The sequence below is a fragment of the Atheta coriaria genome, unplaced genomic scaffold (genome assembly GCF_025399875.1).
Source record: "Atheta coriaria isolate IRGN ID8LTWV9N9 unplaced genomic scaffold, Caltech_Dcor_3.1 hic_scaffold_4_pilon, whole genome shotgun sequence".
NCBI lineage: Eukaryota > Metazoa > Arthropoda > Insecta > Coleoptera > Staphylinidae > Dalotia > Dalotia coriaria.
In genome coordinates, this window is record NW_027045446.1 from 5,353,932 (window position 1) to 5,379,277 (window position 25,346).

Here is a 25,346-nt window from a genome sequence, read left to right on the forward strand (position 1 = left end):
TGGTGCATGCAAGCATTCGGTATGAAAACCGTTTGTAGGTCCTGGCAACGCGACGGTGCAACCACCTTTTCCTAATTAGCTCAATTTATATGCATGTGTGCAGCGGCTGCAGGTTTGCCTTGCTTTATCGAATAAGAAACGAGCCGAGCCCTCGGCACAGCGCACGTAATTTCAAACGTTCCACACCGGATACCATTTGAATACGATATAAAGATGCAATACTAGGAAACTAATAATATCACAAAAGCTAAAACTTCCTGAAAAAGGCTTAAAAACATCAATAATCAACAATTATTTATAGAGTAAGTAAAAAGGTTTATTAATTCATTTGATTTACACAAAATACAATATTCAATAATAAAATCACTTAATATAATTAATAAACATTAGAATTAACATGATTAAAATGTAAGCAATGAATAAAGCTTGCAACGATATACACTTGATAATTAATTAAAAACACACACGAAATCAACAAAAATTGGCGTGAATATAGACACATTAGTCAAACAAATTAGAATAAAATATTTTGTGCGCGTATACGATTTTGCACAAATTATTATAATAAAGTTAAACTTCACTTGTAATATGTACATTTTAAATGAGATTTTGAATGAAAATGGAATTTATTCATTAAATATACACCACAGCACCATTTAGCTATATATTTACATGTTTACAATAATCGCGCAACATTTATTATCCAGTGCGTCATTTTCTCATCATATTTCACAATTGAATTCAGAACTCTTTGCTAGTTATTGTTATACCTAATTATATAACTCAAATCAATCACAATCGAATAAAGCTAATATGCTCGTAATTAGGATGTAGATGTACACATGATTTATTGTGAATTATTTCGTATGTAGAATTAGGTTATGACTTCAGAAATCGGGCTTATATTTTTATTCACAGTAAACAATACATACATTTAGAAAAATAACATTTTAAGCGCTTTCTTTGGGTTAAATTTATATCTGTAGTCCATTTGTAGATTTATTTTCTATTCGTTTTTAATGTTCAGTGTTTTAATGTGCTGGGTTTTAAATTACATAAAACCTCTTCGTTTAGTACGAATTCGTATTATTAATATATAATATTTATTATACAAATACAAAATTACATTTATTTACGTCTCTTTATGAATGCATTTCTATTGTTTATTGTTTATATCCTTTACAATGTTTTGATAAATTTAGCTTTATTTTACATGAAGTAATTAAACTCGCTGTATTTTCTTTTTAAATATTTACATTAACTTAATATGGAATAGAAGTGACCAGGTAAATGTCTTTGTGATGCTTTAATTAGTTGATACTGTTAGGTGAGCGGCATGGCGCTGGTTTCAATTAGCAATACTCTTACTATGATAAATAATTACAAATTGTGATTTAATTAATTAGTCAAACAAGCCATAATTGCATATTGTGGCCGCCCGAGTGAGCTGACTCGATGCATCGTGCAGGCAGTTGAAATTAATGAGGAATTTCATAGGTAAACTTGGATGTAAATCGCAACTAATTGCCATTAAGGAATGTTTTTACTGAAAACATCATAGTAACGTGCATAAAATTTACAGTTTAATATCATAAAACTCAAATAAACGTCAATTAGTTATAAATGTAGTTTATACAATGTACATAGTGTGTACCCACTTAATGAAAGTGTAAAGTATGTTACACACGATAGGAGAAAACTGTAATTTTTCGATTTTTATGTTTGAATTTTAAAAATTAAGTGTTTTAAATTTTTACAAGTTGCCAACAATTTTTGATAAAAATTTCTTTTAATATCCGAGTGAGTTTACTTTATTTTAATAAAACAGATTTGTTATGTTTTGACGTTGATTCTAACATTTTCATATTTCCTTCTGTTTCAGCTTCTGTTTGCCGCGCACATGCTGCAACGCGTTGAAAAGTATCACCCTCCGCGCTGCACGTCCATTCGCAAAGGTGAAATTAATCAAAACTTTTTCGGCGCGATGCAAAAAACGGCCGTCGTTCTGAACGTCTTAACGTTTTATTAAATATCACATTAATCTTTTTCCTCCCGCCTTCCCGCACATTCGCCGCAACGTCGCTTTCATACCTCGCGTCTTTCTTCAAATAAAACTTTCCGAAATAATCCGACGAGAACGAAAATCTGCACTTGTATCAGTGTGTACGGCATGATATCGAACGGAATGTAGAATTATAAATGATCTTTTGATTTCATTTAAATTTATTTAACGTTTAATTGCGTTCCCCATTCGACGTCGTTTCGATTTGGTGAAATTAATTGCTTTGCGGTTATCGATTGCGGCTAATAATTAGAATTCGTACTGTTTCTCTCATGCGGTTACTTTTTTTGTTTTACTTTCTTGGCATGATCGTTGTCGCCCTGCTTCTGGTAAACGATGTTTTGCGAGTGTGCACACCATGCTCGTATATCATTCGCGTTGTTTTAAAGTGTATACAGGATGATTTACGAGCGATAATGCGCAGCGCGGTGCGGCAGCGTCCGACGTCCGAATATTTGAAATTAATAATATCGGCGACTAATCATTCGATTTAAATGTATTTAAATGACCGTGAAGCGCTTATAAATTGCCGTCGAATTTATTAATAAGCCACCGCGACTCGCGGCGCGCCGATAGGTTTCAATTAATTTTACGTGCGTGCACGTCGCGCAAAACGCTGATTAATTTCCATCAAATAATTAAACGGCAATTTTCTCCGCGGTGATGGTCGAGGCTTTGATGATTTTAGTTGGTAATTAATTCGGCGGGATCAAATATTTCATGGCAAATTTCAAACCACACGCGAATTGTTTCACATCAATTGCCCAAAATCATCCACCGCAAATAATTAAATCAGCCCGAAAACAGTAATAAATTAAAATCATGAAGAATCTAAAACAAATATCGCCAGATAAGTAAATACTGAGTTGTTTCACGTGTGTTGGAAATTGCTTGGGTCACGACATTGACACCTGGTAACCGATCAAACTTTTTTACGTTTTACTTTCTTCGGTCACTTTCTAGGTGCCACTTTCAGTTAAGTAGTTATGTCGTTATGCCACCTTCGGAAAGTGCATTAAGTCCGCGCGGCCGTCATCAAGGGCGCAAAGTAAACGCGCCAACTGGTCGATGAGTTGACTTTTTTCCACTTGGAATTTAAGGGTTGCAAACGAACTAAATTACCGCGCGATACAATCTGGCCAATAAGCTCTCGCAAGCACTTTATGAAATTACCCCATCATTTCAACTTCGCCTTCACGCCGTGTCGCACACCTTCAAATTATGTTCACAATAAATTTCAATCGGCTCGATTCAAATTAATCATGATTAGGGACAATTTACTTTTTGTCATTCCATATGTTTCTTCGATTTGTCTTTCTTATTTAATTTTCACACATATGACTTAAGTCATTTGCTCTCTGCTCAACTCAACTCAACTAAATCCACTCGTATGATGGTTTGTGAAGTCTTTTTTTGGATGGTTGTTGATTGTTGTTGTTTGCTCGCCGCGCTGAATCAATGCATCTGTAACAAAAAACAAGATGATTAGAAAAGAGTCCAAGAGCACTTAAATACGCATTAGTTTTTTAGAGATGGCTTCCAGGTAGTGTTTGGTTGGTGACTTTAGCCAAGTGCGCCGGACTGGGCAATAAACGCGTGCTCCTTGCGCGATTTCCGAACCGATCTCATTCGAGAAGCCAAAGACGCGCAATTACTGTCATTGCGTTTTGTGGCCAGTCACTTTTCATTAGCTTAATAACTGCCCTTAACCAGAAAACCGTCTAAAGTGCAGACCGTATCTTTCCGAATAAATACCTATACCTTGGATGAGCTATCACGAAACTATCTAAAAACAACATACAGAATGGGGCAAAAGTTTTACAAGACATAAAACTAACATCAAAAATCTTATTATAACCTGTATAATTTTATACTTAACCATATATGAATTGTTTTAGATTTTGCTACTTCTAAAAGATTGATAATCAGATAAATAAAAACTTTTCATTTTTAATTCCTCAAAAGTTTTTATGCTTCTCATATATTTTACAGTTTTTACGATTGTATGCGCGCACAACATGCACAGAAATAAGTCGTTGTGGTTTTTTGCCGCCGCAAATGGACTCATGTCCTTTTTCGTTTCTCTACATGAGCAGCAAGTGCATCCACTCATTGTCTTGAGTCTTCGCGCCTCTGCCGCAGCGCCCGAAAGCTTATAATTATGAACGCATTAAAAATATTTATACATAATGCGGAACTTTAATTATACGGATCCTGTTAGCCTCCTATCTGATAAAGACGCCACATCGACCAGACGCCTACTTAAACCAGCGACAGACAGACAAGTCAATATTTAGCAAGTGCTAAAGTTGCAAAACCATTAAACCGAAAAAAGAAATTCCATGTTTTTAAAAAACGAACTTTTCGTTTATTTTCAATTGTTATTCCTGAGTAATTTATTATTAACTCAGTGAATTAGTGACAGACAGAAAGGCCGGAATGAAATTAACTCGTGGCTATCACGAGTCTCACGACTATATCAATTCCGGCGAAGGAAATAGACCCACTTGCGTTTGGGACAGGCGGGCAAAGGAAGGAAGTAATACGCCGAGCGCACAATCGCCGGATAATTAATGATCGCACGTAAAACTAATGTTAATTTATAATCTTATCGATTAGACATCCTCAATAAAATTTCAATTCCACGCTACGTACGAACCATTATCAAACAACGGCACAATTCCTTCTTTGTTCATTAAACATGCAGAAAAACTAAACAAATAATTAAATTACCAAGTATTATAAATAAAATGGTTTGCAGAATACTCTTTGTTTGCGATTTTTGTCTGTAAACAGGTACGAATTTTATTAAGCTTTATACAAGCATAAAAATAAATTTGTGGGCCTGTTGATATCGATATCTTTTGTGCAGCCTTGACGAAATTAATGTATACGTAAATAAATTTGAATGCGCTGATGAAGTATATGCAAATGAAGTGAATTAATGATATTCATCGGGGATATCAACATTATCGGCTGAATTGTGTACAAATGTATCAGAATATATAGAACTGTCAGGAGGACGAAAATTGATGATAACTTATTGTCATGGATTCATACACTCAGACCTCACACAAAATGTTGGTGAATATCCAAGTTACTTTAATTTAAGTTCACATTTTTTACAATTCTATTGTTTTTGGTATTTGATTGTAATGATTTTGTACTTTTTTCAACTTATTTCTAACAATCATTAATTACCCACAGCCCGTGTACTGGTAAACAAGTGCTGGTCTGGTTCTAATATTTCAAAGCACTAATTTTATCCTCGAGGTTTTCGGATTCCACGCGGCGCTTACCAGTCGAATGGAGGAATGGATGCGAGGATGGTCGACGCCGGCGGCGCTTCATGCGCTGCCCCAGCTCAATAGTTGTGTCTCCGCGCCGGTAATTGCGGGCGAGAGCGTGGATCGTCTGCCCCCGAGGCTGGATTTAACCGTGCACTCACGTGTCGGTGCATTGAAGGCTAGAGAATGCCCGAACACGCAAATACTACACTTGTTGTCGGAGACTGTGCTTTCCACCTCTGGCAAATCTTGTGGTCGGACGTGCGCCTCGCACTTACATGTCTGCCCTCCAAGAGCTTAAATTGTTACACGCGAAAGCCAGTTATCACCAAAATCAACACGACCTTTGCATATCGCAAACAACCCCTTCAATATCGCCTTAAAACTTATAATTTCATCATAAAGATTTTAGTTTTTTAAAAAAATTACCGAATAAAACACATTTTTAATGTTTATATGCAAATGCCATGATATAAAAATGATGTATGAAATGCCGTCGTAACGAGGACAGTTTCGAATCGAGTCCATCAAGTTCGCGCCGTCTCATTGGCGTCTTAATCACAATTTAGGCATTTAATCAAGCTGAATATTATTCCGGCAAGACATTATAACTGCATCTCGCGTATAAAATTTGCATTTTCTCTGGCAGATTCTCACTGACCATGACCAACTCGGGCGGGTCGTTTCGTTACGGAACTTTTGAAAACATTAAACTTGCTTGCCAGCGCGGCGGAACTCAATATAATAAATTCCGGCTGGTGCGTTTCGGCACTTTTTGCGATTTTGTTGTGCCTTTTATTAATAACCACCGGCGGGCATGTTGGCAACATAAAAAACGGTCAAGTCGCAACAAGACGTTGACGAGAGACACCGGCTCACATCACGCGGACACCACCGGGTATGATAAATACTTGCATGAAGAAAGATCACCGGTAGATACCATGCGATCGTGATCATCAGTTTGCGATCAGTTTGGATGGAATGATGGAAATCTGCTACTTTGTATGTGACTTAGTAGACTTCTTGGACATGCCTTTATATGCGTTGTAGGATTCAACTTGTCTCGTCTTTCTATAGCGAGTTAATTAACGGTATCCGATGATATTTTTCTCGGCGCGTAATTTTTTGTTGGGTTGTTTAATTGCTTATCAATTACGTTGCGGTGCGACGACGCCGAGCGCACGCACGTGTGTTTTAATTAATTTTAGATTTTAGTGCTAGTCGGAGATGGCGTTATGCCTCCGAGAGACGAATCGCGGCTCGCCATTATGCGCACACGGCGCGCAAAGAGAATGGCTACGGCCTAACGGTCTGCAGCATAACATCGCAACACGGACGTATTATAAAAGCTCAATAATGGTAGCTATTAATTATACGGTGTATTATAAACGATGATCGTAATTGAAAATGAACTATGCAAACTGTTAAGGCAAATAAAAATATTCGCACAACGAGCAAATAATCATTAGGTTTTCTACTTTTGGTATATGGTTTGGTAGGACGGTGGAAAAGAACAATGTTTTTATATTAGGTCAACAGATTCTTAGACCAGTTCAGTCAGAGCCAGTAAAAAGTATCATCGAGTGCAAAGTCTTTTAGTGCATTAAATGGCAAAAAAGCCGGATTGCAAGGCGTGCACTTAGCATGCACACAAAAGTGAGTAAATACTCGCTTATCTTCAGCCGAGCACTTCAAAAAAATAACTTTGAGCGTGTTGCGTGCCACCACGGCCGGTGAAGACAACCTTGAAATCAACGCGACGTGTATATTTACTAAAAAGTTTAAAATGTTTGTTTTGCGAATTATTAAAATGCGTCAGCACAACAACGTTTTTTTTTGTATTTCTTTTGTGAATCTTGTTTTTTTATTGCTTTGTTAATCAATTTAATATTGCCCACTGAGCAAGGCGCCAAGTCAAACAAAGAATTTAACATAATTAAAATTAATGCGCGAGCATTTTACATCGGTCTTTCCATAAATAATACATTAAGACAACACTCTGCGTTTTACGAAAAACCGAAATTAATGTCGAATTAACTCCACCGACTGCAGAGTCGACTCATTAATTTCATGTTGATTGCAATGTACAAACATGCGCCCACTTTTGTGAAGACGAAATACGCACACGTATTAATATTGAAATTATAAACAACCAAGACAAACCCATCGGTGTGTCGAAAAAGTGTGGAAAGGAAGGCCGAAAAAATTATGTGAAACCAGGCAATTAAGACGGCGACCTGCTCGCTCCGCGAGTCGAAATAATGGTAGTAACTTTCAGTTTACAAGTTACAAAATGCACTAATATAACAATTATGACATCCTGTAATATTTCTTTGCGTTGCGGATTGCATATGCGCGAGTATTCGTATGCCGCACAGGTAATTGGCTATTAGTCTTCAGTCTTCGTAACAATCGTTGCATTGTTTATTTTTTTCCATCCACAGGCCCAACATATTAATAACAAAATATATGGACGTAGAAGCAGTGTTGTAATACAAACTGCAAATCAGTCAAATGGTCGGATTGGTGTTTGAGATTAGAGAAAATTAAATTAACAAGTGAATTAGAGGACTCATTTTCTCCACGCTTGAATCGAATTGCATACGATTGCAATTCCAATCAGAAACGTAATTGCAAACACAAAAGCATCCGATATTAGATTCTTCAATTTAAAAATATGCGGCGAGAAATTCAAGTGCTACGCGTGTATGTATTTTGGATTGTGGATAAAGTCAAAGAAAATGATTGGAAAATCCAGTCTAGCGCGGAAATGAAACGGTAAAATTGGCGCGGTTTTAACATTCAGTCGGATGAGACTATGCGCCAGAGATGCCTCTTAACATTGCGCTTAAATACGTTTTCGCTCGCATGTGCAATCACGCTCGGCACGCTGGCGCAAAACAACAAACAAATCGCAGCAAGCGCCGCGCCCGAGGGAAAATCTTCTCGCACGCACGGCGAAAAGCTACGGTCTGCGCTCGTGCTCAACGACCGAATGCTGAAAAGGCACCTTCGATATAAATTAGACGCAATGCCCCGGCGAAAAAAGAGGAAAATGTCAATGTGAAGGCAAAAACTTGAACGAGAATACTGCGAAAGCTCACGATTTCTATACAATTCACTGAATGTGCGCATTTGTAAAAACGTTATTAAATTAGAATGACAATAACGATCCGCCAGGATGCAGAAAGTGAAAAAGCAACAACGACAAACATCGCCACGGCATTGCACAGTCAAGACCAAATGAAGCAACACCGAATCGTACCTGCAACAAGACGCAGAATTGCACAAATCTCATAAAAGCACAACTTGGAGATTTAAAATAATTTTTAATTGGTTAATAAATCGCTTTTCTTTTTAAAAAAAAAACTTCTCATACTACTGCTATCGCAGGATAAGCACAGAAGAATAAAAGAAGAAATGAGATAGAAGTGAAGAGGATGATCGAAAGACAAACAATCGTGGTGCACGGTAGGCAGGCTGCGAGCGTAGATAAGATTATTTCAACGATGATATAAATGCGATGAAAAACGGCAAATTAATTAATAAGCTATAAGAGGACGTCGAGCGTTGGTTCGGGCGCTCCCGAACGACGATAATGGTAATGATGGTAAACAAGCAACAAGTTGTCTATTAAATTGAAGAAATAATACGCCGTGAAGGCTTAACGACCCAGTCGTGATATAATAAAACGAAAAACAATATTGGGCTAAATATTAAAATTTATTATTGGTTCTACGCATATCTTATGGTCGTAAAGTTAATTTAGTATTTAATAAAACTTTATCTTTGCAAAAAAAACATGAAATTCAATATCAGGTTTCCGATCAAGGAAGAAATATTTATTGCTTGCTTGTTATTGATATTGATTGATTCTGATAAAGGTTTTAGGTCAGATTCAATCGTGAGCGTCTAGTTGATTGTTAATGCCGGTTGTTAACTTTATGTGGTACACGCAAAAGGTGGAAGTTTACGCGGTTTACATGCATCTTCAAGCGTGATCGCGGCTGCCACGTAACGAGTAACAACGTAATGAGGCACACTTTTTGCTAGACATGTTTGTAGGCTAGCCTCGCAACTCTTCAGTTTCATGTTTCTGGTTAAACATTTATTGGTTTTGCTGATGGTTATGACTTGAATGCAACGGATGCAATAGTGCAGCAACACTATCTTTGCGTCTCGGGAAGGCATGATTACAAGGACTGGAGAATGTAATGATGCAAGGAACTGGAGCAGCGGGCAACAAGTAAATTTATGCGAAAGTGCACTTTACTGAAAGCTTCAATTTAAACAGAGTGTTCAGTTCTAAATAAACAATAGTACTTAGCTTTTTTTATCTTTTAAGATTTATTGTTCAAAACTAGTTTTTATGATAGGTATGTATTTGTGTATTAGCCATTAGGCTATTGAATTATTTTTCACCATTTATATTTTATATCCAACACCTGCATGATAAAGTATTTAATATTATATACGAGGCACCACTTTGATCAATTTGAATATTCTCGGTAGTTGATGATGAGTTGGAAGAGGCGATGGCAATTTGCCTTATTAGCAAACTAAGAGTAATTGTAGACGTGCGGTTGTCAAGAAGGGAGCAATTACAGTTTCCCCTCACAATCCCAACATCAGTCTTCACCTCGCGCTGCGCTTCTCTGCGTGCGCCTCAAAGTGCTACTGATTGATGTATATAATTACAATATACCTATTTAAAGTCTAATAATCATTGGCAAATTGAGTCGCTGGTTGCTTCCAGCGTAAGGTAATGAGAAGGAACACGTGCAGAGGGCAAAGCCCTTGAAAACTATCAGATATCCAGAAGTAATCTAAGAATAAATGAAGTTGCGCAGAAAATAATTGAGACCTACAGCAATGAATTTCTAGTGTAATGGAAAAAATTGCATGGTTTATTTTATTTCCAATCATCACCCTTTTCTCGTGAAACGGTTAAAAGGAAGCCCCTATCGTCGAGAATTGTGACAATTATTTGCACACGTCTGAATTTTGCATAAAGCGTGTTTATTCCACCGGTTTTTATTTTCATGCGATGGCTTGTCACGAAATCATTATTGATTTATAAAATTTTCTGCAATTAGAGAAATCGACATTGTAGTCGTTGTTGCAAAGAGCAGTTGCATAATAAGCACCTTTCTATTCAACGATATTAATTACAGAGATGACGTTGGATAACAATGTGGTACAAAAATACATACTAAATACATTGTTATTTCTAAAAATCAATTTTACCTATAGTAGGATAAGATAATTAGTCAATTATTGCGAATTGTAGACTCAATTTGCATCGTAGTCAATTTGAAAAGTCAGAAATTCTAAAATCCTGTTCTAGTTTACTGGAATACCATTTTGTAAATGTGAATTGAATCCTCAAGCCAACTTGAGTTTTCCGCATCGGCCGTGAAACGAGGAATGGAGAAATTCGATTTTCATTCATTTTCATTCCGTTCCAGTCTCGTCGCAATGTTTGTTTTCGCGCCTACGCGAAGCGCGGCATCAGCCAAGCAATATACTTTCGGATTTATACGAAAATTAGCAAGTAATTGCTTCATAACGCGGAATTATGAGAAGTGGTACCAGCGTAGCTCGACGTGGAAACGTAACGAGGCGAGCGCTCGACGTCTAATCAGATCCGCGACGCAAATTGCATTTTCTCATTACAAAAGTTCAATGCCGCACGCCTGCTAGTGAATTTTGCACATTTTCTAATATCAAATCTTTGTAAATCGCTATAATGGAATAAGATTTTTCAGGGAATACCAAATAACCGCAAAACCCAGTTAAGCCAGTGAAATTTGTAAATCGCAGACTAAATGCCATACAATTTTGTTAAGGTGGAAAATTTTCGCCTCATTTTGTATTCATCTGTGCGGTAATACTTATGTAATAAATCCACCCGATTATATTTAATTCCGTTAAACCGTGATTTGATTCGGTTTTTCCGTGAAGTTTGCTCATTAAATTCCTATCTTTAATCCGATCTTAATTTTTCTATTTTTCCCACTTTTCGATTCAAAAGGATAATACACAGGTAGCTTGCTTTTCACTGCGCACGGACTTTAGACTAACTGGGCTTTAGATATACATTTGTGATGTCATAATATAACGAGTCCGGGTGCAGCGCATGTTGATTAAGAGTATAAGAGCATAAAAGTATGCAAATTGGAAATTTAATCCGCGTCGGAACGGACGGTGCAAACGCAGCGCACCTTGGCGTCGGATTATGATTTCTCCATTCCTCGAATTCCATGCGTTAGCATGCAGAGCGAGACCCTATCAGTCCATCGCTCTTTCTGTCCGTGCCTTCGTTAAAAATTTAGAACCCGATTTCAATTACATGCTATCATCCGGCAGCGGCGGCGTGCGCTACGGGTTAATTAATGAGTTTTGCGGAAATTGCCCCAGCGGACCAACAGTCACACCAAGCGACTTGGACTGGTCTATAAACTTGTAGGACTTTCGAAGAGCTGCGCTAGGGTCGGGATTGCTTCCCTGGGGTTGCCGGGGGCAAAGACTTTCGACTTCAGGCGGACTTCCTTTAAGTTTTGCTATTATTGGCACTCGTTAAACCTTAGACAATGTAAACTGTTGCCAAAAATTAATTTTCCTGTAAAGAATTCCCAAAACATCAAAAATTCAAACAAAATTAACTCACAATACCTTCTAATTACTCCAAAAGTTTATAGCATTTAGTTTTAGGACCTAGGGCATAGAGGGGTTGTTTCATTTATTCAGATGCGACCGCTAATGATCCATTTCCTGACCGTCTGCTACACTCCATGGATTTCCTTCCCATCCGCCTCCAATTTGCATCCTTGCATCTTTAGAACAATTCGAATCTTTGTTTTGCCCCCCTACGTAAGACCATAGTCGAATAGTTTCCCTAATTTCACATTTCTTGGTGGATGTAACAGTCGTATATACAGCTTAATATCTTCCTACTTTCAAAGGTTCCCACCTCAGCTCATTCCGGAATTCGCAGGAACTCCTACTTTAAACTAACTATTATCGGCAGATTAATTCACAATAATCCTTTGTACAAATACAACAAAAGCCAACGCCCATGCTGGCAAGAGCAAATTTTGGCAAGGAACATGTAAATGAAGACGAAAGCCAAGGCAAGGCCGAAGACCAACATCAGCCTAATGCAATGAGCATACCGAGCAAACAATTAATTAAGTATGCGAACACTTTGAGCACTAAATCTCTAGGTAATTTCGTGTTAATGAGTTTGCAGACGTATAATGCATCTGTTCGTCATTCCGTTGGAATACCAAACCCACCTTATTTAACCTATAAATTTAAAAACGTTCAAAATTACCAACATACCTAATATTATTACTATTATGATGTTAATGTCCGTAATATCGGTAATATCACAGAAAATACCAAACCGCCGCGCGCAATACACACACACACTTCCTTCCGATAATGTTAAATTATGACATAAACCTTTCCATTGTGCGCTATTGTTGCGTACGCTATTGTGCGATTGTCAGTCAAAGGTTCTTTCATTTTGCGTTGTCTTCGCGCCTCGACTGCCATCACTCATTGTCGTCGCCATGCCTTCATTCACTGGGGCCTAAGCGCCTACTGCCGCCGTCGAACTAATTCTTCAAAATTCATTTTCCAATTAGGAAATTAGCGCGACGCAATCAACAAAATATAACAGGATGGAAGACTAATTCTTCGAAATTTTCAGTAACTTTGAAACAAATTAAGACGTCTACGAGGAATACAGGGGGGACTATTGCTGTAAACATATTAAAATTTAGAATTAGAAGAGTTGACACGAAATGAAGACTTATTGAAGGAAGTGTGGCGCTGAGTCATAACCCATCAAGGATACGGGTTGGTGAGCAAGATGGGTTGCTGATGGTATGGGACCAAAATACGCCTCGGCTGCAAAGCTATCGCACATTAATCAATATAAAATATACAAAAGGGTGTCTTGTGCTGTGCATAATTACAGCCGTCGCAAGATAACCGATAAAAAATGCGTTTAATTAATAATAACTGTGCGTAAAAACTACAAGTACCTACACTATACTGGGCAGTAAAATTTAAATAAAATTTTTAATATTTTTATAATCTTTTGCATCTACGTTTATACCTACTAACGGTAGAACATCCAGTAAAATCATATCAGACAGAATAAAGTATAGCTATCTATATGCCTAGTCTTACAAGTATAACTAGTGATTAATACTCATTAGGGCAGAGCAGGCGCGTGTTGTTATTTTTTATTCGTCAATTTTTGCCTGCAACGCACAACCGCAACATGAAGCATGTTTCTTGTAATGGCTTGATGGCTGACATACCTGATGGCACCTATACTTCATGGGTTGGTGCATGTATTACGTCAACTTTTAGCTCTATTTGCTGCAGTATTTCATACTCCTCCAGCAGTGAATGCAAAGTAGCAGATAGTCACAGTCGTAACGCAAGGTAGGTAGAGACGGCGATCGAGAATTGAGATATGAACTAATTTTTCGAGTAATTTTCAATTACAGCGGTAGCAACAGCATCTGGCTTGCTGGATATTAAAATTACTACTAAAACACAACTTTTATTTGGTGCAGAATCAATCTACGCGCTAGCCACAATATTCTCAAGATATTCAAGGAATATTTCAAGTTAAAACCTATGTTTGATGCGGTTTGGAAGGTTTTGAGAAGTTCTGTACCAAAGTGTGGAATCTCGGTTGCTGGCTGGCGACTGAATGAAGTATATGAAGTATTAAGACTGATATTACGGATATTTTTGTATTAGAATTAATAAGCGTGCAGCAATGCGCACCGAGTGCGTGTGCGAGGGCTTCCATAATGTAGGCAGCGCGCCTCTTTATGGCGATCTCCACACGCCACTTCGGCGCAATGCGGACCGGATCTCGACTAATTACAGAGTACTGAAATTGACTGCGCCCATCATATATTGCGAAATAATACACGACTGACTTGGGCCCGTGCAGACCTTTTTCAATGAACGCATCATCTTTATGGTCATAACTTAAATGAACTTGAATTAAAATTTTCAAAATATTTTTGAATCAAAATCACACGATGTATACCTTCAAAGAATTTATACTGTTATCAGTATTTTGTTTCGTTGCGTGGTTTCGATTTCATCAAAAAAGAATCCAACTTTATTTATTGCTATTTATTTAGTGGAGCGTGCATCGATCCACATGAATCCAATACCATTACACTACCATTACAAGTGGGGTACAACCTGGTGTATCTTTGCTTCTGAGTAGACCAGACGTGAGATAATACACGAGTGCTGCTTCTGGTGGCGAGATTATCTGTAACGTGTAACACGTAGAGCGGGATGCGACGACTTATCGGAACAATTTGTATCGGAATATTTTATCGAAGCAGGTGCGTGGCAAAATGAACGGATGGGCTTGTATTGCCCAGCATAGGGAGTGAATGTGTAGAAGAGTGGATGACGCTGGCACTGCCCCCGAAACGGCAGCGACAGGCTGCGTGACATCCAATTTATTATGATATAGTTTATTATAAATGCATTGGCTCATTATCAACCGGACGTTTGGACATTGCACTCATCTATCTAACTCTAACATCTCAACACCTCGAAAAATATGTGGGTAACTATACATTTATAAATTTCAATTACGGACTAAAATATTAGTAGTGTTATTTTTATTGTTATGGTTAAGTTTAGTCGAGATAAAGTGGATTTTTGTTTTTGTTAATCAAACTTTTTATTTATGGCTGATATGTGTCGATATCATGCGATTGCATTGAATGTAAATTTGGAACCGGCAATAACAGCAAGCTTAGGGCTGTGGGGCGGTTCGAGTAGTTTTGCCGGCAGCAATTTGAACGCAATAAAAAATAACAAATCGCTCACGACGAATAATTGAATTCGGTTATATAAATTACTTCATTAGCTGAACCCAAGCCTCCAGCCCAATCAAAAACACAATTACAATCGCAAAAAACAATTTTTCGAAATATGTAGGCATGTTACATAAAAACCAAATAACAATAAATCAAATAAATTTTAGAACAATATTAAATTATTCTGCAAGTTATGTAAACTAATATCATAAAGTGTAAGTTTCTCTAATATATGCACAATGTTAACGTTTAATATTTTAAACTCACCACGAATAAATATGTCGCGTTTATAAGTTACCAGCAACTATTTATAACTAACCTGTTCCTGGTCGGGTGCTACAAGAGATCAACACAAACCGCAATGAAAATGTAACATCAAGTATGCAAGTGCGCTCACAAGTAACGAGAGCACCAAGCGCCGCACGAAGTGGCTGGAGTGGCGACAAGCAAACGAGCAACAATCTGCGACAACGAGCCAAGTTGCGATTAACAAATTATTCCACTACGATGACTAGCCACACTAATTCCAGGATTCAAAAGGAAGCATTAGCAAATGCAAAGAAAGCTAAACCTCCGTCTCCTCATCATCAAAAATGAAAAAGCATAATAGTTGTTATGACTATGCTATTAATATTTTTGTGTGCAGAATTTTATTATCCTGTATCTTTATCATATTAGATGGTTTTTCGATATTCGAACTTGTAAATCATCCCAGCGAATTTTTGCACTGACACAAACATAATTAGCAATAAGTATTGCGGGCGCTGGCCAGCATCGGGCCTCGCAATAAATCAAATATGAATTATGTATGCCATTTACATTAACGCCGACACTAGTTTTTTATCCGGTTGCATTTGCACTCGCAGTTTGCAAATGCGTGGAGCCTTGTGTTATCTGCCCTCTTCGAATGCGCCCATCTTATTACTATGTTATATTTTTTGCGCGAATGTATTATTGCTTTAAATAATCGCTTGCCATAAAGGGGCTTGCGTCTTGCGTTTATGTGTGTAATTGCATGTCGGCATAAAAAACGCGAGCAACCACACATCTCCGATATAAAACAAAAAGTTACCTTGGATTTGGACACAGTTTTGATTTGTCATGGCTTTAAAAATGCTTAATGAAAACTTTACAACTATGAATGCATATTAAAGGACACAATTATTTAAAAATGATTAAACTCATTTCGAGATAACATAAAAACATGTCCGCTGTCTTTCATTTCATGCTAATTTGAATGGTGCGTTATTTATTAATTATAATTAAAATTTTAACATTTGTTCAGCATTTAATTATACGTAAAAGGTTAAAGCTAATTGGAATTTTAAAATACCACATTCTAAAATTTATAATAAACAGCACTTGGAAATATTTATTGTTCGTTAACTGTTTGTTGGCTTAGTTAAAAGTTTATTTCAGTTGCAAATTTCAAACAAAAGACCCTAATAAACATACTGACCATTTGGTTAACTAGCTGTGCCATAAATGTACATGTCATATACAATGTGTTATCCCTGAGACTGGTCGAAGGAGACATTCCATACTTTTGCGAAAATAAACCCACCTGAAACAAAATAAATAACAATTATAAATATGTCAGCACAATTAAGTTGATAAACCTTATATTATAATTCCAAATATATGATAATTATTTGTCTTTGTTTTATTCAGGAAACCTATCTATGTTTAATATGTGGGGTGTAGTTTTAGTTTGAGTTCTATTACACATGAATATAGTAGACCGTGATATCAGGGCTTAATTAATACTCCTCTTATTCCGCGTTGGTGTCTGGTGTGTTCTGACCAAGTTTTGGCTCAGTGATTACAGCTCACTGTTCATTAGAAGCAAGTTGGCAACTTTCAATAGGACTAATAATTTTCGAATGAATATCCAATTAAGTGCAGAATCATCTATTATACATACTCTTAGTTTAATTCGTGTTTACCATAAGTCATACTGTAATGAAGTCAGTCGGGGCATAATTTATCAAAGTGTTTTTGACACAGTTAGCTTTTTGAGTTTTTGTTTCGTTTTAAATTCGGCGTAGTGGAAGGGATGAGGGTTGCGACCGCTGTTAAAAGTAGTAGGTTTATGGAAGTGCAACGGTGACAACAAGAACGCAATAGGGACAAAAGGTAGTAACCCCTTTAAATGCGTACACGCATTTACTCTTACAACTTGGCAATTGCGAGGTGGTTGTTGGAAGCATTGCATGCGTTTACGTAAGCTGGGCCCTTCCATATACTGCGAGGGATAATAGTCAACCGGGGAACAACGCAACGACACAACCACGTTGATTATATCCAGATATACTAAATAATTATACCAAATGTATCACGAATGTGTGTCCAAATTTTTATTACTTATGCACCTCTATATAAGTAAGAATTAGGTACCTACATACACACACATTATTATAATAAAAACAAAACTTTACATTTAAAAGTTGTAAAAAATAAATTTTCTTAATAAAATTAAAAATTTGTGATTAATGTGAAGGCCCTGTATAAATATCGTTACTTCGCAGGAAGTGGAAGGTTTGACGACACCAGCGCAAGTACAATACTCGCGTTAATTGGATGCGGTGCCTTGGTTTAAAGTGTTTGAACGTTATTAATGTTTCCAAATGACGTTCAAATTTGCACATTTTCATCGCCGATGCGACAGTTTCAAAGTACCAACCACGTTTTTCTTCGACATCTTTTCAGCAAAAATCTATTATAAAATACACAATACTCAATAATTAAACAAAAGATTTTGCCCTAAATTTTTATTGTCATTACATTTAAGCTATATATAATTACGAAGTATTGTAGTCAATCGTTTTAAGTTTATTTTAGTTTACAGGATTTCTAAAATTGATAAAAATAGACTACCAATGAACTAAACTATTATATTTGTCAATCGACCGCGTCATGAAATATGCCAAAGGTGCGTCGTGCCAAAATTGCTCACACCCTTCCTCTCCACCCATTTGCCTGTTTGTCATCGTGTCTGCCGTTCCGCCATTTCGTATGCGCACTGATGGCAAATAACAAATAACAATCTCGTTTCCGGCGCGACAATCATGAACTGAAATCGCAATATATGCATCGTCATCGAGCCATCCGTTCGCATTTCCTGTGTCAACGATAAACGCTTTTACCTATTGCAATAGTTTTGCAATATCCGGTAGAAGAGTTAAACATTTTCTATTTGAACGGCGAAATAATTAAAAACTTGATCCCAAAATATGATACGCGTCTAGTTTCATGCTTGAGTTGTTTGTGATAAAAGAATAAGTAGAAAACGTACCCCAAAATGTATCAGATTTTCGAATCTAGAAAGTGAAACTTTTTGCCTTTCAACACTGATTCATTGATAACAAACAAAAAACGCAAACATTCAGAATCATTATTAGAATTGAATATTCCCATATCGTTTAACATATATTACACTTTTGATTGCATTTGATCCCAATGTCTGATTGCATCTACCCTTAAAACTCCCTTAAACTTTCAAAAACCTGCCTCATTCAGTCGCCAGCGGCAAAGATCAAATATAAAGTTCATGTTGATACACTCCGGGCATAAAACTGAAACATGTTGATGTTGAAAGCGGCGCGGCACATATGGCGTCGGCCCTCCTCTAATAAGCACCCTGCGTGGCGGCAAGGTACGAAAAGGGTTGATTCTATTTATTAGATCCGTTGTTCAAGAGCGCCTGGCACTTAAAAAAGGGGTGTAATGCGAGTAATGCAAAGTTTAAAAAATCATTGCCAGCTCGGAACAATAATCTTCAATCAAGCGCCCGAGCGCTGAGCGTCGAGGGATTGTTGCGACTACCCCAAATGTTTTCTATTGCGATAGGAATGATGCGATATGCACATCGCGCATATAATGCACATGCACGTGCATATAGGGAGAGTATAAATCACGGATAACAATCGTCTTTCTCACGGATTATAAAGTTTGTGGTGTGTTAAAACTACTCTAAAGCACCACATAAAAGTTTATAAAAATGTAATACATTGAGCAGTCATTATCAATTTCTAAGGGTTTTTCATTTTTGTTTAAACTTGCTAAAAATGGAAAATTATTGCTATTGATGCTTGTTTTTTACTGAATTCTAAGCTATTATTTAGTCTATGATTGAATACAAACCAATAAATCTTATGCAAACTTCAAAAAAGGGGTAAAAACAGCCAACAATTACAACGTTAGGGTGTGCATTTGGTTAGTCAACACACGGGGTGCTTAAAGTGCATATTACACCGCCGTTCGGCATCGTCTACCTATACAATGCTTGTATTTACACAACCGCATGTTTGTGAAATGTGAAACGAAAACACAATGAGCACGCACAATGCGAGCGTTTAAAGATTTAAGAGAGCAAACCCTGCTTTAAAAAAGGGGTGGATTACATTTAAATATTAATGCGGCTGGTAGATGCGCGATATCAAACGCCAAAGAACACACGGATAAATAAATAATATGAATTACATATTAGTGGTAATTTATGAGTGGCGATGGTACCGAAACATATGCGGGAAGTTTTTTACTTTATTTTTTTCACACTTGATGAGCTTATAATTATACACATGTAGGTTGAAGTATGCGCAGGAAGATAGGGAAATGATACGGCAGATGTAAATTAAATTAAATACTGCGGAATAATATTGAAATGGAAAGTGAATTTGTATGTTTTAGGCAAAATAATGAAATTTTTAGTAATTTCACGCAATAATAATAAAAATTAAACAATTAAATAATTTAAAACACCTTATATAAGTATTAAATTTTGTAGTCTGCAAACCTTAATGACGTTAGAGCAAGTCTAGGACCTATGTGCGTAGCTCGCACACATAAAATTATTTAATTTAATTTTAATTTCATCCATTATTGCGTCGCGAAGCAAAGCATCTCTAAGAACCATGCATTCACATTCTTCGGCACTTAAATACTTATGTCTGCTCTCAAGCCGTATGTTCCAACGTCGTCCGCAGGACGCGTAGATGTCTGGCATCTTGTATCCGACGCGCATATGAATAATAATAGCGAAAGGATTGATTAAAATGTAATTAGCGTTCAGTTTATGACTACCTGTGCGTTTTGAAGTGAACGCGACTCGAGAGCTAGCATAAAATTAGACGGACGAAACATCTTGGATTAGATTAGATGGATGTATCAAGCGACAAATTACCAAATGCCTTCGGAACAGCAAAACATCAAATATGTAGCAATGTTTCATGCTCACAAAGAAATTAAATTAAATTAATAGTTGATTTACTCGAGACATTTAATATTTCCGCATACAAAGTACAATTTTCAAATGTAGGTATACTGAGATTACTGAGTGAATGAGGGTGGTCAATGTTCTGAGATAACAAGGCATAACTAATTCCGGGCATGGTCCACATCTTAATTCAAATGTTAGTTTTTGCATATATATATTATATGCTCGATGAATGCCATGGTTGATTCGATGTTCCATGCTCGATAAACCCGGGAAAATTGAACGACCAACGAGCCACAACCACTAAAAACTAAAAGGTTCATATGTATGCGTAGTTCATAAATAATATTCGATAAGCAGTCGTCAGTAGCATCCGAGGTGTTTGATTCATTCGCCACACTCTCGAATCGCCCCTAACTGAACATCGTTAATGCGCCATTGCCATCTATTTGAATAGGCACGCCAAAAATACCGAGCAGATGCAACATTTTATTATAGTAACTGCGTTTATTATTTAAATCGACGTAGTTATTGCATTACACTTGACTGTACGTGCGAGTGGGTTCGCCTCTGCATTGCGGAGTTGATGGTACAGTTGTCAGGTGGTTGTTACGGTTTATGACAGCTGTGTCTGTGTGTCACCTTCCGCTCGAAATGATTCGAGGCGATGTGACGCGGGGACATATGCAGCCGAAAGCGTGTCGTAATAATGAAATGAGTGGAAATGAGCAGAAGTAGATGTGACGTGGTGGCAGGACGTCCCCTGCACCCTTGTGTCATTATGTCTTTCGCACCCTTATGCTGCTTTCTGATGCGACACTGCCGCACATCCCAAAAAGGGCAAAAAAACAGGAGCATACAAAATAATGGTGAATGTTGGAAGTTGGCGGTGGGAATACGAAAAAAGCACATTATTATGATTGGGAATTAGGGAGCTCGCTGTTGGAACTCACAATATTTGCTTTCAAATTTTTGGGATTTTTTCGAGTGAACACACAAGTGTTTGTCATTTGCTTAGAAAAATAGTGAGTGCACTCAAAATTCCAAGTGTTTTTCTATGTTTTTTGCAACTCTTATACTGTCATGATGAATTTATTTTTAGTCTTGTTCATCATTGCAAAATTGAGAATGTTTTGAAAATTACATGCAAAACAGTTTATGCCAAACATAAACACAAGAGAAAAAGCAAGCATCTAGTATAATGTGTCGGTTTTTGGCGTCAATTTTAAACTGAATTTTTGCGTAGCCTCGAAAATTTCAATTGCGTTGTGCCGGCAGCTCTGCGGGTGGAAGCAGTCAGTTTGTTCGCTCACCTTGCAGAAAATTTATTCAAATATTAAAATCGTTGCATTGCACACTCAACAGCCCACAGGTCCACATTCAGCACATCGTAGTATGATGATGACAAACTTTAGAAAGTGTTTTAAAACAGTTTAGAATGCTAAATCTACATCACAATATAAACAAAATAACTTTCCGAGCGTAGAAAAGTTGCAAATATTTTGATTCATGCTGTATAAAGTTATAATTCAAACTTTTTTAGAATCAGTGCACCCTTTTAATATTTTTTGCTAAAAGTGGTGGCCAACGCCTAACAGGATTATTGCATCACGCGCCATCGCCATTGCCCCGGACAATATTTATGGATATCGGAATAGATTTATTACGCATTAGCGGTAACGGATTATACACCAAGGCGCAGCCGAAAAAATCGGTTTTTGCCGGGCTGCCGACCACTCCACCAGCACATTGCCAGAGCCTTACCCTTTGGAATGGACCCGAAATTCCAAATAACGCGATTTTCCTTGCACCGCATTCCAGGGACATGCTCTGGTCGAGCTGGTTGGAAATGTGGAGTGAAAAAATGAGTCGCACACATTTTCACCTAACAACGCTCAGCATGGAAATGCGCTGCGTGGGCTTCTATAGCAAAGCAAATTTTAGAATCCCCACAATTTGGAAGCTTTTGGAAGCGTTAGAAGCGATGGTGGTGTTTGTGTAGGTGGTGCTAATGTCGACGATGCGGCCGTAATGTATTTGTACGCACGAGTCGCGCGTCAACCTCGCCGGAGCGACGAAAAGGGCTGATGATGTGTTTGTGTAGGAGTTTTTTTTGTGTGCACGATATCGTGCGACCTAAATATTCCCTTTTCATGCATGGTGGATTTATGCGACGAGTAGGTACTCTTCGGGTGTGCGCGGCGTCGATCCTAATCGGGAAAGCAAATACGCGCCAACCCAATGCCGGCGAGCGAAATTTCCATAGAATGCTCGTAATAGAGCAGAAAACTATTTCGTATTTGCTTGTATACTTCTTTTCAGCTTGAGTTTGACAAAGAAGCAGTAAACTTTTGAACTACATCAAAATACAACTTAAAATTTATAGTAATATCGTCAAATATATATCAAATGTCTATCCAAATGTTGATTATGAATATTTACCATTAGATAATCTAAGTATATAATGACGCATGTATGCACATTCGCAGTTATGCAAATAATTATTTAGTATTCTGTTTATTTAAGGTTTAAAAATTGTGTCATACTGAATTCTCACAAGGTGTCAGTCCCGAACTCAAAACTAAGAAAATTCCGAATTTAATATGTGCTTCATTTTTGTATATTGGGCTGATATTTCCCATCTGTTAATGTGTTGTTAACTTTTATGATTCTATAATTTTTATCCTCATTCCAAATTGTAAATTCCTAATTGGTTTACAACTTTATAAAGGTGCATTTTATCGAGCCGAAACGCGCTGTCATTCATTAATTGCACGTCGTAATTCTTCTTTTTTTCATGTCTAGCAATACCATGAAGTGATTCACCAAGGTAGTTTTGTCAGGTTCAAATTTAGTATGAACTACAGTTTGAAATGAAGAAACTGCCACTATAGTTAGTCACACAACACGACTTTACACCACATGTGTCTTTTATGTCTCACTGTTTCAAACGATTTGACTGTTTTACAACACTAGAAGTATTTACACTCTATGACTTCGAAGTAAGTAATATAATTCGAATCCCCCTGTCGTGATTAAGTCATAAAATTTAGGAATCTTAGTCCTCTGTGGTGTGCATTGTGTTTCTCTAGTGTTTTACGCTTTGTTACTATTTTTAAATCTGGTTGTAGAGTGCCTAAAAATTCTTAAATTGAATTGGGACATAAATAAATTTTAACCACATTAAAATTTTATTCTCATTTTATTCCTAAGCTACTATTAAAAAAAACTCCCACTTAACTTTTATGCTTTTAGAGTAAACTTGCAGGTTTATGCTGCAACAACAGCAGAACGCTTAAAAATGCAGTGTCTACAGTATCAAGTCGACATTTTACCCCCTTGACACTCACGCAGTCTCACACCCCATTGACCTAAATGTAATTTTTCCTGTGGACTAGGGTTTGTGTTGGCTGTTTCTGCTTTGAGCACGAGTAGGAGCTTTTTTGCGGGGACACTATAGAAACTACCGTGTATTTCACGGTATACTTGTAGTCGTGCGGAAAGTGATAAGAAAAAATACGAACACGAAAATACTGCTCGTTGCCACGCCGCTCAGCGACAGTGACGTATTGTTTAAAAAGTGTCCTGTTAACGACAATTAGTTAATGGTTTTCCGGAAAAAAGTGACGAGCGAGCATTGAGTAACGAGTTGCTCAGTGCGAAGTGTAAAAAAAACGCTTTTAGTTTAATTATAAACCGTTTTATTGTAGAATAAAACTGAAAAATATATCTGGATTAAGATATCATAATAATCCGCAAATTTAATTTTGTTAATGAAATAAATTATGTAGCTGAATACTACACAATGATGATAATTTAATTTGGAATATTTTTTATCTCCACAAAAGCTTTTTACATAATAGGTGATATGTTTTTTTTATTTTTAATTTACAAAATTTAAATTTTGCAACCTGTGGGTTCACCACGTGGCCTCCAGTGCGGCACTTCCAAAAGAAAACGACCACCTAAAGCAAAAACAAGACTTTTAACGCCTTAATGTTTTCCTTTCAGCTTGCTTTTTGGCTGCCAATGCCGCCCGTGTGGCAAACCGTCCAAACAATCTCCATACGTCTCCACATGCCGAAATTCTCCATACTCAACGATTTTAAAAAGAAGCATGCCGGTCGTGCCGACCGTACCGTATTGAAACCTCGATGCGTTTCGAATCTCGGCTTTTACTTTTCACTTCGTCTCCTCTCGGTCTCCCAGGATCGGTGGATCTTCGGCTCCATCTGTTCGTTAGACCCGCCATTCTTAGACGCGTTCCGCAAAATCTCGATTAGTCTTGCTGCACGACCTTCCTTAGGTGCGCGCGGTCATGATTTTGCATGTGCGAGTAGCACGCATCTGCCTATGTCGAATCGCGGCAGTATTCACGAAAAAACGTTCGCGATTTGATGCGCTCGCCGAGGACAAATCCGAAATCAAATCGAGCATACATGTGTAGATGCGTGTCGCAATGACGTGAATAGATTCATGCGTCGACGTTCATATTTTACATTTCCATATGTCTACATTTCCAAGTAACCATTCACAAAGAGGAAACTTTTGTGTTATTCCGCATACTTTTTAGATATTCATTGAAAATAAATCGAATCGCCGCGAAATGGAAGAGGAAAAAATAAGCCGAAAAACTGTGAAAAACCGTAAACAAGATTACTCCAAGACTCAAGCATCGTGTCTAATGTTGCGCCTCAATGTACCTATAACTCTAACTGTTTATCGTGCAAACAAAATGCAACAGTAAAACTTATTTGCGTTGTCGATAGACGTATCTTGCTTACATATTGATTTGTTCGCGTTTTTCCGCAACTTCTATCTGCATACTGAACGATTGGTAGTATTACCAACTTTGCGAGTTTGTTATCAGCGATGCCGCATTTTGTTGATGTGTTTTTTAT

General features: G+C 37.4%; 1 long non-coding RNA gene across 1 annotated transcript in view; it reads right to left on the reverse strand.

The window, feature by feature from the left end:
• Positions 1-314: 314 nt before the first annotated feature.
• Positions 315-25,346, reverse strand: part of LOC135790382 (uncharacterized) — a 40,291-nt gene continuing 15,259 nt past the window's right edge. The window contains exons 2-3 of the long non-coding RNA XR_010547741.1: positions 16,690-16,794; positions 315-3,526 (exon numbers count right to left, since the gene is read on the reverse strand). This is a non-coding gene — a long non-coding RNA (uncharacterized lncRNA). The remainder of the gene's footprint in view (positions 3,527-16,689; positions 16,795-25,346) is intronic.